Here is a 15,281-nt window from a genome sequence, read left to right as displayed (position 1 = left end):
TTCTATATACCACAGTATGCATATGCCAATCCCAAACCCCCCCTGGTCCATCCCTCCTCCACCTGTCCCCTTTGGTAACCATAACTTTTTCAAAGACTGTGAGTCTGTTTCTGTTCTGCAAATAAATATATTTGTATTCTTTTTTTTTTGTCTTTTTGCCTTTTCCAGGGCCACACCTGTGGCATAAGGAGGTTCCCAGGCTAGGGGTCGAATCAGAGCTGTAGCCACTGGCCTGTATACCACAACCACAGCAACATGGGATTCGAGCCACATCTGTGACCTACACCACAGCTCACGGCAACGCCAGATCCTTAACCCACTGAGCAAGGCCAGGGATCGAACCCACAAGCTCATGGTTCCTAGTCGGATTCGTTAACCACTGAGCCATGATGGGAACTCCTGTGTCCTTTTTTTTTAAGATTCCGCATATAAGTGATATCATACGATGTTTGTCTTTCACTATCCGACTAGTTTCACTTAGTATAATCTCTAGTTGCATCCATGTTGCTGCAAATGGCATTATTTCATTCTTTTTCATGGCTGAGTAACAGTCCATTGCAGACACGTACCACTTCTTCTTTATCCATTCATCTGTTGATGGACATTTAGGTTGTTTCCATGCCTTGGCTATTGTAAATAGCACTGCAATGAACATAGGGGTGTATGTAACTTTTCGAATTACAGAACATTTGACCTTTTCTTCAGGTCAGGTTTATCCTTCCCTACGAAGCACTCACTGGTTGCCACAGACTTCGATGATGGCTGCTGCTGCTGCTTTTTTTTTTTTTTTAATGATTTTTATTTTTTCCATTATAGCCATTGTTTACATTGTTCTGTCAATTTTCCACTGCACAGCAAGGTGACCCAGTCACACACATATATATTGCTTCTTATTTTTTTACACCACGCAGGTGGCTGAGCATATTGGGTCTCTATCACATTAGATTTTCTGTTTATCACAGGTAAGAAGAGCTCAATGTCACCTTGTATACTGTAGGCATGGCACTGTCACAACATAGGTACTAAATCAATATTTGATGATGCTCACACTGATCGTAAAGATCAATAGTAAATTATTTACTGTTAAGGGTTCAGATCAGTTGCTTATAGCAAACCTCAAATATTTTACTTACCTGTTTTTTTTAGGAGGAAAAGTGCTTTGGGGGTGACAGCTTTGCTCCAGTGTTCCAGTGCAGGCCTCCCTTCCAGACCCCTGCAGACTGGCTCAGCTTGTACCCAGCCACAGCCTTCTCAATTTGTATTGTCTTAGTTTTTCTGGAATCCCAGGGATGTGGAGGAGGATCAAATATTTAAAAAAAAGAAAGTCCAAGTGTTTTTTCATGAGTTAATTGTGAACATATTGTACAAAGGATAACAAAAGAATAGACATTATAGACATTGCAGGAGTTTATAATCTAATGGGACAGGAGTTCCCGTCGTGGCACGGTGGTTAACGAATCCGACTAGGAACCATGAGGTTGTGGGTTTGATCCCTGGCCTCTCAGTGGTTTAAGGATCTGGCGTTGCCGTGAGCTGTGGTGTCGTTTGCAGACGCGGTTCGGATCCCTTGCTGCTGTGGCTCTGGCGTAGGCCAGTGGCTACAGCTCTGATTAGACCCCTTGCCTGGGAATCTCCATATGCCGAGGGAGCAGCCCTAGAAAAAGCAAAAAGACCAAAAAAAAAAAAAAAATCTAATGGGACAATGTGGATACACACAACTGAAAATATGTAGGAATAGATAACACAATAACACAAACTATATATCACGTATGAACAACTGTATCTCCATACTCAGAACCAGAAATAGTCAAGGAAGACCTGATAGAAGGAGAGAGGCAGGAAGAGGGGAGAGGAAGGAAGGAAGAAAAGGCAAGATGGGAAGGGGTCCTAGGATGGAGAGACGAGGCTATGTGGAGCTCTGGGGTGGGTGTGGATGACCTCTCTGTGGTATAGATGGCCAGCTGGGTCATGAGAGTGGCCCTTACACTCCACAGCAGGTTAAGAGACTGGCTGAGTAAGGAGGAAGAGGTAAACTGAAAAGGAACCAGAAGCCTCGCTATAAAAGATGGACAGTTTCTATGAGGGGCTGCTTGCAGGTTTGCGATATATCCCGAACAGCAATTGAGGAAGATGAATTGTGCTATAATAATAATAATAGCCAACATGTATTGAACACTTGCCATATGCCGGATGCATGTATGTATGTGTTTCTGTATTAGCCCATTTTATCTTACAACAGCACTGTGAAGGAGACACTGACATCTCTATCGTCTAGGCAAGGATACCAAGGTAAGTATCTATTCAAGTGCTTCTGAATAGCAAGGAGACTGGACTATGAACTTAAGTGGACTGACTCTGACCCATTATGTGCCACAGCCTCTCTATTCCTGCAGAACTCTTCATCTACATGGCAATGAGGAGATTCCTGAGAAGGTTGTAGTAGTCTGAGGCATATAGTGATCAGACCCCAAGTTTAGATTGTGATCATAGAAAAACAAGGAAGAGATGAAACTGAGAAAAATTCCTATTGGAGAATCAATCAGACTTGCTAGATATATTTGAAAATGCAGAAGAGGAGTTCCCGTTGTGGCTCAGTGGGTTAGGAACCTGATGTGGTCTCTGTGAGGATATGGGTTCGATCCCTGGCCTTGCTCAGTGGGTTAAGGATCCAGTGTTGACAGGAATTGTGATGTAGATTGCAGACGTGACTGGCATCCGGCATTGCCGTGGCCGTGGCATAGGCTGGTGGCTGCAGATCTGATTTGACCCCTAGCCTGGGAACTTTTATAGGCTGCACTTATGGCTGTAAAAAGAAAATGCAGAAGAGAGAGACTAGGAAGGTAAGGGTGTTTGTGTCTATATGATTTTATTCCAAAAAGGTTTCTCGAGCACTTACTGTATGCCAGAAACTGTTACATGCTATGACAGAAAGAGTGACCCAGACAGGCAAAGACTTTGCATTTATGGAGCAAGATGGTGTTATTAGTTAAAAAAAAAGTTACATATGCATAGACTAAGTCTAGAAGGAACACAACAAATTGGTAACACTGGTTGTTTATGAGGAACAAGATGGAAGCAGGGGCAGAGGTAGAAGGGGAACCAGTGTTACTCTTAATGGATTTTAACATGTGACCTGTTATCTATTCAAAAATCACAATTATTTTTTGAAAACTGAGATAATAAGGCTGTATATGTACTAAGACATATATGTGTAGGTGTGTGTGTATCTATTTGCCTGTGTGTTCATAGACTTTCTGGCATTTCATCTAAACAACTAGCAAAACTGGACACCTCTGGGAGGGAAACTGGGCAGGTGGGGAATAGAGGTAGGAGAGTGACTTCACTCTACAGTCTTCTGTATCATTTGTATTTTTATGAATTTGGTTATTGCGGGACTTCAAGGTTTCTCCAAGGAGATAAAATTCAAAAAGCTTCTGGCTGAGATAAGAATTGCCAGGCCCTTATCAGCCCACCTGTCTCACTGTAGTTGTTACAATGTTCCTAAGAACCTCTCCACCCCAACAACTTGGCCTACTCCTTCCCACCACCCCATTACACAAAAGGTGTGTAGCCCACTCCTTACTACACCCCACTACACAAAAGGTGTGTAGCCCACCCCTTACCCCGCCCCTAGAGGGGTAACATATGCCCCCAACCAACCAGCAGATGTAGCCAAAGACCCCATCCTTCCCCCACCAACCATTAAGTGTATCAGAAGACCCCATTCATCCCCAACCAATCAGCAAATGTATCAGAAGACCCCATTCTTCTCCAACCAATCAGCAAGTGTACCAGAAGACCCCCATTCTTCCTCAGCCAATCAGCAAGTGTATCAAAAGACCGCATTCTTTCCCAACCAATCAGCACGTCAACAGGTGTATGGAAAGACCACTCCTCAAATTCCTTTGTCTTTGGGCTATAAAAACAGATGTGACCATGCTCCCGGGGTGGGCTCTCCCAGATTATCAGGAAGTTGACCCGCTGTGTTAACAGTGCCTCTTGCCTCAATAAACTTGTCTTTTCTACACGTTGGTTTAAATCCGGAAAATTCTTTTTCCACAACAGTTACTGATTATATTATCCATGTATAAATATTAATTTAAAAATTGAGTTTGCTAGTGTTCTCTTATGGCTCAGTGGGTTAAGGATCTGGCATTGTCACTGCTGTGGCTCTGACTATAGCTGTGGCATGGGTTTGATCCCTGGCCCAGGAACTTCTCCATGCCACAGACGCCTCAGCAAAAAAATAAAAATGAATTTTGAAAATAGTAAGCAGAAACCTAGGAATAGAGGTTTTATATACAAAGTTGCACAGGTTTTTAACATTTTTTGTATGCTAGTGTGCTTTCACCAAGTTGTAACTTTTACTAAACTTAACATTCAAAGAAAAAGTGGGTGTATGTGTGCACATTTGGTGTAGGGCAAGCAGCAAAAACATTGGTGTTGTCAAAATAAGGGAATTGAAATATTTTGGCCTTTGGCTAATGTGGGAGAAACTTCTCAGCTATCAAAATTCTCTAGATAAGTGTTCAAAGAACGCCTAAGGCAGTTTCACTTCATACAATAGAAACACTGTTGAAACAGGTTCAGCTGGTGGCCAACCTCCACCCATAGGCTTCAGGGTTTTTGTGTTTTCTTGTAAGAACTAAGCCTGACATGACAGCCTGTACTGGGCTTTCAATCTGAATTGATCCACTGAGTCACAAACACAGTTTGGATCATGAAACCCCTGATTCTTTCACAGAAGTTGTGATAGGGATGCAGTAAGATAGTTTCACAGGTAGTTACGGAAGTTCCATTAAGGCACCATAGACAGAGAGGGAACCCCAGGGGACTTTGGGAGACCAGCGCTAAGTTAATAATTGCTCAGGAGGGCCATCAGAATGAGGCAGGCTTGCTTGACTAGTGGAGGCATGAGATATACCTCAGGTCGTTAGGTGAGGGATGGGGTGAAGGCTGCATTCAGGTTCAGACCAAGGGCTGGAGTTTAATGCCCACCCTTCTGCTGATTGGAATAAGCACCATGACACTCCTAGTTTGAACTTAGAGTCAAATACTCTCTGACATGATACTAAGGAGGAGTGACAACTCAAAGAGGCAGAGGCAGTCTTTTTCCACCCCCATGCCCCTTGGATTATATAACTGTAGCCCACCTAATCCTTGGGCAGAGTTTCCTTGCCTGGCCACTTGCATCTCTCACAGGCATCCTATCCTATCACTTTGTCTCTCGCTGAATTCCTTCTGTGTTGAAGCACAAAGAAACTGAGCCTCAGTAAGTCCAGACACTGGGTGAGTGATCTTAAATTGAAAAGAGTGGGTTCAAGTCCCAATCTGGGTTTAGGCTGGATTTGAGTCCTGGCATAAGGGCTCTGGCTAGGTTCAAGTCATAAATGCTGTCAGTTTCAGCAGGATAGCCATTTTTTTTTTTTTTTTTGCTTTTTAGGGCCACACCTGCAGCATATGTATGTTCCCAGGTTAGGGGTCAAATTGGAGCTGCAGCTGCCGGCCTACATCACAGCCACAGCAACTCGGGATCCCAGCCCAGTGTGCAAATTACACCACAGCTCATGGCAACGCTGGATCCTTAACCCACTGAGCAAGGCCAGGGATCGAACCCGAGTCCTCATGGATACTAGTCAGGTTCTTAACCTGCTGAGCCACAATGAGAATTTCCAACTTTCAGGGTTTTAAAACAGTTTAATTGAACTATAATTGACAAAAATTTGCACATATTAACAAGTGTTCAGCATGATATATTTTAGTATGTGTATAGCTATCCACCACAATCAAGATAATAAACACATCCGTCACCTCTAAAAATTTCTTCCTGCTTTTTTGTAATCCTCCCGTCCTGTCACTCCAGACCTTCTCCCCTCCCTAGACAACCACTCATGTGCTTTCTGTCACTATAGAAGACTTGGCGTTTTGTAGAATTTTATATAAATGAAATCATACAGGATGTATTTTTTCTTCTTACACTCAGCATAGTTACTTAGAGATTTATCTATGTTGTAAGTACCAAGAATTCTTTTTCATTCAAATATTTAAGATTATAAGTCCACACTCATTCTAACAAATACCACAGAGATCTTGCGTATTCGTTACCCAGTTTCCCCCAGTGTTAACATTTTGTAAAACTGTAGTACCCTATAGCAACCGGGATACTGGCATTGACACAACCTACCAATCTTATAGTCTTTTTGAATGTGTACATTTAGTTCTAAATAGTTTTGTTTTTGTTTTATGGCCGCACCCTTTGCTTATGGAAATTCTGGGGCCTGAGGATTGAATCCAAGCTGCATCTGCTACCTACATCGCAGCTGTAGCAATGGCAGATACTTAACATAGCTAAGGATATATTTCACATCTCTGGGTAAATATATAAGAATGGAATGGCTGATTGATGTGCTAGCTGGATTCTTAGCTTTTAAAGAAACTGACAAAATTTTTCAAAGTGGCTGTACCCACCAGCAGTGTTTGGAAATTCTAGTGGCTACACATTCTCTCCAACACTCCAACCTTTTTTAAAAGTCAGCTTGGAGGAGTTCCCACTGTGGCATACTGAGTTAAGGATCTGGCTGCAGCTGTAGTGTAGGTTGATGCTGTGGCTCTGATTCAGTCCTGGGTCAGGAACTTCCATAGGCTGCAGGTGCAGCCGAAAAAAAGAAAAAAAAAAAAACCTCAGCTTTGAGATATAATCTACATACCATACAATTTACCCATTTATTTAAAGTATACAATTACATTGTCCTTAGTGTATTCACTGGGAGGGGCCGTCTGTCACCACAGTCAATTTTAGGACATTTTCCTCACCCCTGAAAGAGCCCCCCACATCACAATGAGGTCACTCCTCATTCTCTCTCCAACCCTTAACACAAATCCTATGTAACCATACTGACATACTATCTGTCTCTATGGACTTGCCTTTGTCTGGACATTTTATGTAAATGGATTTGTACAATATTTGGACTTTGGTGACTAGTATCTTACAGACATGATAGCATTTTCAAGGTTCGTTCATGTTGCAGCACATATCCATACTTCACTCCTGCTTATCCCACAAATCCACTCACCAATGGATGGACATTTGGGTTAATTCTACATTGCAGCCATTTAATTCATTCAACTCATTCATTTTGGCTGTGCCTGAAGCACATGGAAGTTCCCAGGCCAGGGACTGAACCAAGCCACAGCATCGACCAGAGCCACTGCAGTGACAATATGGGATCCTTAACCTGCTGCACCACAGTGGAACCCCTGCAGCCTTTAATTTTTATTGTCTTTTTTTAAAATGGCTGAAACCACGGCATATGAAAGTTCCCAGGCTAGGGTTGAGTTGGAGCGGCAGATGCCAGCCCTCGCCACAGCCAAAGTAACTCAGGATCTGAGCCATATCTGGGACCTCCACCGCAGCTCTTGGCAATGCCGGATCCTTAATCTACTGAATGAGGCCAGGGATCGAACCTGCATCTTCATGGATACTAGTTGGGAACTACTTTTTTCCCACCTTTCTTTGTTTTTGCCCTGCAGACTATTAAATTGAAGCCATTCTTAAGTATGTAGTGATACTTCATGGTGATTAATTTTAATTTTTTTTGGTCTTTTTTTCCTTTTAGGGCCACATCCATGGCATACGGAGGTTCCCAGGCTAGAGGTCTAATTGGAGCTGTAGACGTTGGCCCACGCCAGAGACACAACAACGTGGGATCTGAGCAGTGTCTGTGATCTACGCCACAGCTCACGGCAACACCGGATCCTCAACCCACTGAGCAAGGCCAGGGATCGAACCTGCAACCTCATGGTTCCTAGTTGGATTCGTTAACCACCGAGCCATGATGGGAACTCCTATTTTTTTTATTTTTGTCTTTTTAAGGCTGCACCCGGGGGGCATGTGGAGGTTCCCAAGCTAGGGAACCTACAGCTGCTGGCCTACACCACAGCCATAGCAACTCGGGATCTGAACCGCATCTGCGACCTATAATGCAGCTCACCGCAACGCCAGATCCTTAACCGGCCAACAGAGGCCAGGGATCGAACCCAAGACCTCATGGATGCTAGTCGGGTTCATTAACCGCTAAGCCACAATGGGAATTCCTGAAGCAACAACTTTTATTAGGTTCTACAATGGTAATTATTTGAAATGGGATGATCTACCAGCACTTGAATGTGTTTTGAATGAACAATCTCATGAATGAGTGAGCTCTGTTACAGGGCATAGCATTTGCTCCCAAAGGCATTTGGATCCGTTTTCTTTATGAGGGTGGCATGACTTTGACAAAGATGGGAAAATGACCTTCATGTCCTGTCTCCCCTCCCCTGTTCCCCAGTTTCTACACTGCAAAAGTACCTAGAGCTCTATCAGCACTGCAAAATGTCTGCTGACTCATATCAGCCACAAACTGTTACCAGTTTGTAACCAGATAAGTACAGAAACTGAGGGCAAGTGTTTTAAGAGTTTTTATAATATTTGGCAGAGTAACTTTGCCAGCTGAATTAATTTTTTAAAACCAGGCTGTATCTGTAAAAAATTCATTGTCATAGAAATTGACTTATTGCAGTTTACAGAGTCATCAGTCTTTGACAGACTAGAAATAAAAACTGGTCCTGGAGTTCCCGTCGTGGCTCAGCAGTGAATGAATCCAACTAGAAACCACGAGGTTGTGGGTTTGATCTCTGGCTTTGCTCAGTGGGTTAAGGATCCGGCATTGCTGTAAGCTCTGGCATAGGTCGCAGAAGTAGCTTGGACTCGAGTTGCTTGGCTCTGGCGTAGGCTGGCAGCAACAGATCCGATTAGACTCCTACCCTGGGAATCTCCATATGCCGTGGGAGTGGCCCTAGAAAAGGCAAAAAGACAAAAAAACAAAAACAAAACTGGTCCTTTGGGTCAAAATTTAACACTGTTCTAGGAGACCCTATAGGCCGAGTGCAATAGAAAAAAGCCTAGTGATTCCTGTGTCAGACCAGCCTTGTCTTTCTAAATGTGTGGATTCCACTGGCCTGTCTCTGAACCTACCTGTTCTTACTGTAACCCTGGCCTCTGACCTATTTCTGCATCAGAGGGAGCTGACTTCTAAACTCACACTACTGGACTTCCCTTCCAGGCTCAGTGGTTAACGAACTTGACTAGGATCCAGGAAGATGTGGTTTTGATCCCCCATCTTGCTCAGTGGGTTAAGGATTGGTGTTGCCATAAGCTGTGATGTAGGTTGCAGATGTGGCTCGGATCCTGAGGTGCTGTGGCTTTGGCATGGGCCGGCAGTTGTAGCTCCAGTTGGACCCCTAGCCTGGGAATTTCCATATGCTGCAAGTGCAGCCCTAAAAAGCAAAAAAAAAAAAAAAAAAAAAGAAAAGAAAAAATCACACTACTGTCCCTGCATGGTGTAGATTATGGTAGGTGGCTCAACTTTTCTGCTAGATATTATTTACTATAGTTCTATAATTTGCTTTTCTCAGTTAACATGTTATAAGAGTGTTATCATGCCAATAGAGACTTTAGAGTTTTTTTTTTTTCTTGATAGACTTAGTTTTGATAGCATCAATGTATGTTTCTTTTTTTTCCTTTCTTGTCTGATACATGGCATATGGGGTTCCCAGACCAGGGATCAGATCTGAGCTGGAGTTGCAACCTACACCATGGCTGTGGCGAAACTGATCCTTTAACCTATTGTGCCAGGCCAGGGATCAAACCTGTGTCCCAGCACTCCAGTTGCTACAAACCCATTGTGCCACAGGGGAACTCTAGCTTCAACATATGTCAATGTATGATTATCTAACCAATCCCCTTTAGGCCCAGGTTTGCTCTACCAATGGTAGCAATTCTTTCAAATTATAAGTAAATACATTTAAGAAGTTAGCATAAAAGGTTATTTTATTTTTTTTAGGGCCACACCCATGGCATATGGAAATTCCTAGGCTAGGGGTGGAATCAGATCCATAGCTGCCAGCCTAGGCCACAGCCACAGCAATGCAGGATCCGAGCCGCATCTGTGACCTACATCATAGCTCACAGCAAGCTGGACCCTTACTCCACTGAACAAGGCCAGGGATTAAACCCAAGACCTCATGGATACTGGTCAGGTCTGTTAACCGCTGAGCCATGATGGGAACTCCTGTGTCTCACTTTCTAACTTCACTTAGAATAACTTCTAAGTCCATCCATGTTGCTGTGAATGCCATTCTTTCATTCCTTCTTATGGCTAATATTCCATCAAGTGTATGTTCTACATCCTCTTTATCCACTCCTCTGTCAATGAACATTTAGGTGGCTTCCATGTCTTGGCTGTTGTATATAATGTTGCAATGAGCATTGGGGTACATGTATCCTTGTTTGTCTTTTCAGGGGTGCACCTGTAGCATATCAAAGTTCCCAGGCTAGGGGTTGGAGCTGTAGCTGCTGGCCTACACCACAGCCACAGTAATGCTGGATCCGTAACTCAGGGATCAATAGGATAGAACCTGCATTCTCATGGATGCTAGTCAGATTCATTTCTGCTGAGCCACAAAAACTCCACATGTATCTTTTTGAGTCATGGTTTTCTCTGGATAGATACCCAGGAGTGGGATTGCTAGATCATATGGTATTTTTAGTTTTTTTTGAGGAATCTCCATACTGGTTGTACCAATTTACTTTTCCACAATGGTTGTACCAATTTACTTTTCCCACCAACAGTGTAAGAAAGTTCCCTTTTCTCCACACCCTCTCTAGCACTAATGGTTTGTAGACTTTTTGACGATGGCATAAAAGGCTATTCTTTATGAAAGTGCCCATAATCTCACAGTCCAAGCATAGCAATTCTGGATTCTTTTACCCACTCTTTGGTTCATTAAACTCAACATATCCAAAATCAGACCTATTACCCTCTAGCCTAATCTTCCTCCCTTCTCCTGAATTGTCAGTAGAACAAAGCCAGAAAACTAGGTGTTCTACTTACCTCTTTAAGGTGTCATGTTTAGCATTTTGTTTCTTTGACTTCAAGGTATGAATTGTAACATTTCCTTTTTCTTTCTTTCGCACCGGTGGCATATGGAGGTTACCAGGCTAGGGGTTGAATTGGAGTTGTAGCAGCCAGCCTACGCTATAGCCACAGCAAACCGGAATCCGAGCCGCGTCTGCAACTTACACCACAGCTGATGGCAACGCCTGATCCTTAACCCACTGAGGACAGAGACGGTTTCTAGTCAGATTCGTTTCCGCTGTGCCACAACAGGAACTCGAGTTGTGATGTTTCTTACCTCTCCGGTTGCAGGAGTCTTAACTGGTGGCTTGACATCAGTCTAACTTTCTGCAATCCATTTTAAAGCTCCCCTCAGGATTCTTTTTGGCTCCCAAATTAGATTTCTTCAAGATTCTATGAAGAAATTTTCCTTATTATACAGATATCTTGAGCTGAAAAAATTCTAGAGAGTCAGCTCTAAGCCACCAGTAGCTAGTACTCCCAATAAGGGAATTAACGTGATTGGTCCTGGGGGCAGGCGCTGATGGGGAAAAGAAATCCAAATTTAGCACCAAAGTATCCACTGGGAATTTTTCTACCATCTTAAGCACATTCCCTCTTTCCTCCATACTCAGTACCTCCACCTAAATAGATTCTTGCTATTTCTAGAGCAAGCAATTTACCTTGATCTGTTTGAAAAAAGATCTGCTTAAAATGGTACATTCTGGAGGTCCTGCTATGGCATAGTGGGTTAATGATCTGGCTTGTCTCTGTGGAGGTGCCAGTTTGACCCGCAGTCTGGCACAGTGGACTAAGGGACCCAGTGTTGCCACAGTTGCAGCATAGGTTACACCTCTGGCTCGGAGTCCATCCCTGGCCTGCTAATTTCCATATGCTATGGATGTGGCCAAAAAAGAAAAAAAAAATGCTACATCCTTACCCCTCCACCCGCCCCCCCCCAGCCCCCATTTTGGCTGTACCCAAGGCAGGCCAAAAGTCCCCAGGCCAGGGACTAAACTGGCATCACAGCAGTAACCACGCCAATCTTTAACCTGATGAGCCACCAGGAAACTCCCATCCTTGTTATTTAGTATATTCCCACAGCTATTAGATCAAAGACCATCTCTTCCAACCTCCCTGGAGTAAGAGGCAGATTTCCCTATGGTCCTGCAGCATGTATCTACCACATCATTGTCTATTTCCACAATTAGAATGAGATCCTAGGAAGGGGAGTGATTATGTCTTACTCATTTTTATATTCTCAGCATCTAGCACTATGTCCTGCATTCAACTGATACCCAGTATTATTATTTTTTAAATAGGGAGTTGTCTATTTGTGGCCATGCCACCTACGATGAGCCACTGCAGTGGTGCCAGATCCTTAACCTGCTGAACCACCAGGAAACTCCATGAGTACTAAGTTTAACTTACCAAACACTCATGTTGTTTTACCTTATATATTGGGTACATTTCCTTAAAAGTTTCTTGTCTTTTTTTTTTAAAGGGTCGCACCCAAGGCATATGGAGGTTCCCAGGCTAGGGGTCGAATTGGAGCTGTAGCTGCTGGCCTACATCACAGCCACAACAATGCCAGACCCAAGCCACATCTGCAATCTACACCACAGCTCACAGCAACACCAGATCCTTAGGAACCCAATGAGCGAGGCGAGGGATCGAACCCGCAACCTCATGGTTCCTACTTGGAGTCATTAACTACTGGGCCACGACAGGAACTCTGTACATTTCCTTAAAAGTTTTAATATAATTGCATGGACATTATGACCAGATCACTAACAAGCACCCTAAACTTTTGACATTAAATTGTTTCTAAGTGATTTTATATGACTACATAACTCAAGTTGAAAATGCATTGGCGGGAGGTCCTGTTGTGGCTCAGTGGTTAATGAATCCAACTAGGAACCATGAGGCTGTGGGTTCGACCCCTGGCCTTGCTCAGTGGGTTAAGGATCCGGTGTTGCTGTGAGCTGTGGTGTAGGTTGCAGACACGGCTCGGGTCCCAAGTTGCTGTGGCTGTAGTGTAGGCCGGCAGCTATAGCTCCCCGGCAGCTGTATCTCTGATTAGACCCCTAGCCTGGGAACCTCCATGTGCCGTGGGAGCAGCGCTAGAAAAGACAGAAGGAAAAAAAAAAAAAAAGGATTGCCAGTTTCCCTGTGGTACACTGCAGTGGCTTGGGTTTGTTTCCTGGCCCAGAAACTTCTACATGTCATGGGCATGGCCAAAGAAAGGAGATGCAGGGAGTTTCCGATGTGGCTCAGCAGGTTAAGAATCTGACTAGTAACCATGAGGATGTGGGTTTGATCCGTGGCATCACTCAAAGGGTTGCTGTGAGCTGTGGTGCAAGTCACAGATGCAGCTCATATTCAACCCCTGGCCTGGGAACATATGCTGCAGACACGGCCCAATAAAGATATAGGCAGATTATCCTAGTAATGATTTTCCAGGCTACCATCACTGAGTCAGTATGTATTTCCATAAACGCTTCACCAACATTCCATTTCTTTTTTTTTTGTTTGTTTAGGGCCACACCCATGGCACATGGAGGTTCCCAGGCTAGGGGTTGAGTGGAGCTGCAGCTGCTGGCTTACACCACAACCACAGCAACACTGAGCAAGGCAGGGATCATTCCTGCGTCCTCATGGATGCTACTCAGATTTGTTAACTGCTGAGCCACGATGAGAACTCCCTATTTCTCCTTATTTTGCAGGCTTTGAATCCCTGAAAAATAACGAGGGCTGGTTGGGAGATATGTGAATAGGAGATACCATGAGCCTGCATGGAGCACCAGGGTGAAGGACAATAAAGGGCTAACTTCAAGGATTCACCCCGATCTCCCCTAAATACTAAAATGCTAAAACTGAAGTCAAAAGAAGGAAACCTTTTGACTATCAAGGATGGGAATTAATTCTTGAACTGTAAATAAAATAGGTGAAATAACTGAATTCTCAAGTTTTGGTAAGTATAAAAAAGGAGACTTATTTGGAAAAGGTTTAGCTGAGAGACTGCATGGTGAATAAGAGAATGAGTGGGAAAGTGAATCCGGACCCATCATTTCTACTCGTGCAACCCTGAGCAAGTTAAACAGGACAGTGTTTTGGGAACCTGTTTATAACTGAATCTCCACCCCACCCCCCTACAGAAATAGTGTCTTTACACAACAAAGGAGACAAACCATATGGTCTTTTTTTTTTTTTTTTTTGGCTGAGCCCTCAACAAGTGGAAGTTCCTAGGCCAGGGATGGAACCCATGCCACAGCAGCAACCCGAGCCATTGCAGACACCAGATCCTTAACCTACTGTGCCACTGGAGAACTCCCATATGGCTACTTCAATGGATCCAAGAAAGAGGTGGGGGGAACCTGCCAAATTCAATACCCAGTCATGAGCAAAACAGAGCAAACTATAAACAGAGGTAGACTGTGTAAAACCATCTAGGCATCTACATAAACCAACAGCATTCTTAATGGATTACTGCATGTTTTCTTCCCAAAGTTGGGATAAGTAAGCCCTTAATTGAGGACCAGGGTTAGGCTAAGGCAAGACCCTAGGTAGCGAAATGCAAGGACACAGTCACTCCCAGATCCTTAACCCACAAATCGAGGCCAGGGATTGAACCTGCAACCTCATGTTTCCTAGAGGGATTTGTTTCCCCTGCGCCACGATGAAAACATCCTCAACAGGCTTATATTTATATAGAAATATAAAGTACATGAATAGTTAAAGCAGTAAGTAGACCTACACCTACATGGTCAACTAAATTTTTAAAAAGGCACCAAGGCAATTCAGTGGAAAAAGCACAAATAGTTCTCTGTGATCATATGAATAAAAATCAACCTTTAATGCTACACATTACCTCATGCCACAATGAGATGGATCACAGCTGTAAAAGCCAAAAATTACAAGGCTTTTACAAGAAAACAATACCACCATCACAATGTGAAGGAAGCCCGATTCAGACAGAAATGATCCCACTTAAACAGTTGATAAATTGGACACCGTGGCCCAGGTCACAGCTTCGGCTTAGATTTGATCCCTGGCCCAGGAACTTCCATATGCCACGGGTGTGGCCAAAAAAAGGAAAGAAAAAATTGATTAAAAAATTTGATAAACTTTTATTTGGCACATTTAGGAGCTAGACTAGGATAAAATACTTGCTAAACACTAAAGAAAGAAACTGTATCCAAAGTAAAGTTTTATATCTCATTAATAAAAAGAGCCAAACTCATTTGCCAAAAATTGGGAGCCAACAAAATGTTAAGAGGAGAATAGCTAAACAAATTGTGGTATATTCATGGGATGGAGTACTACTCAGCAGACAGACAGACCTGG

The 15,281-nt window shown here is 43.4% G+C and overlaps 1 long non-coding RNA gene across 1 annotated transcript; it reads right to left on the bottom strand.

Annotated features, from left to right (window-relative positions):
• Positions 1-530: 530 nt before the first annotated feature.
• LOC146406157 (uncharacterized) lies at positions 531-11,367 on the bottom strand. Its single transcript, XR_014807340.1, has 4 exons — positions 11,233-11,367; positions 10,932-11,155; positions 1,134-1,275; positions 531-642 (listed from the first exon to the last, which is right to left on the bottom strand). It is a non-coding gene; the product is annotated as an uncharacterized LOC146406157 (long non-coding RNA).
• Between the last annotated feature and the right edge of the window lie 3,914 nt (positions 11,368-15,281).

Source organism: Sus scrofa, chromosome 1 (assembly GCF_054392235.1).
Source record: "Sus scrofa isolate SSC_HxYL_T2T_F1_AM1 chromosome 1, Sscrofa_HxYL_maternal_Yorkshire_Landrace_v2.0, whole genome shotgun sequence".
Classification (NCBI taxonomy): Eukaryota; Metazoa; Chordata; class Mammalia; order Artiodactyla; family Suidae; genus Sus; species Sus scrofa.
This window is presented reverse-complemented; position numbering and strand designations above follow the sequence as displayed.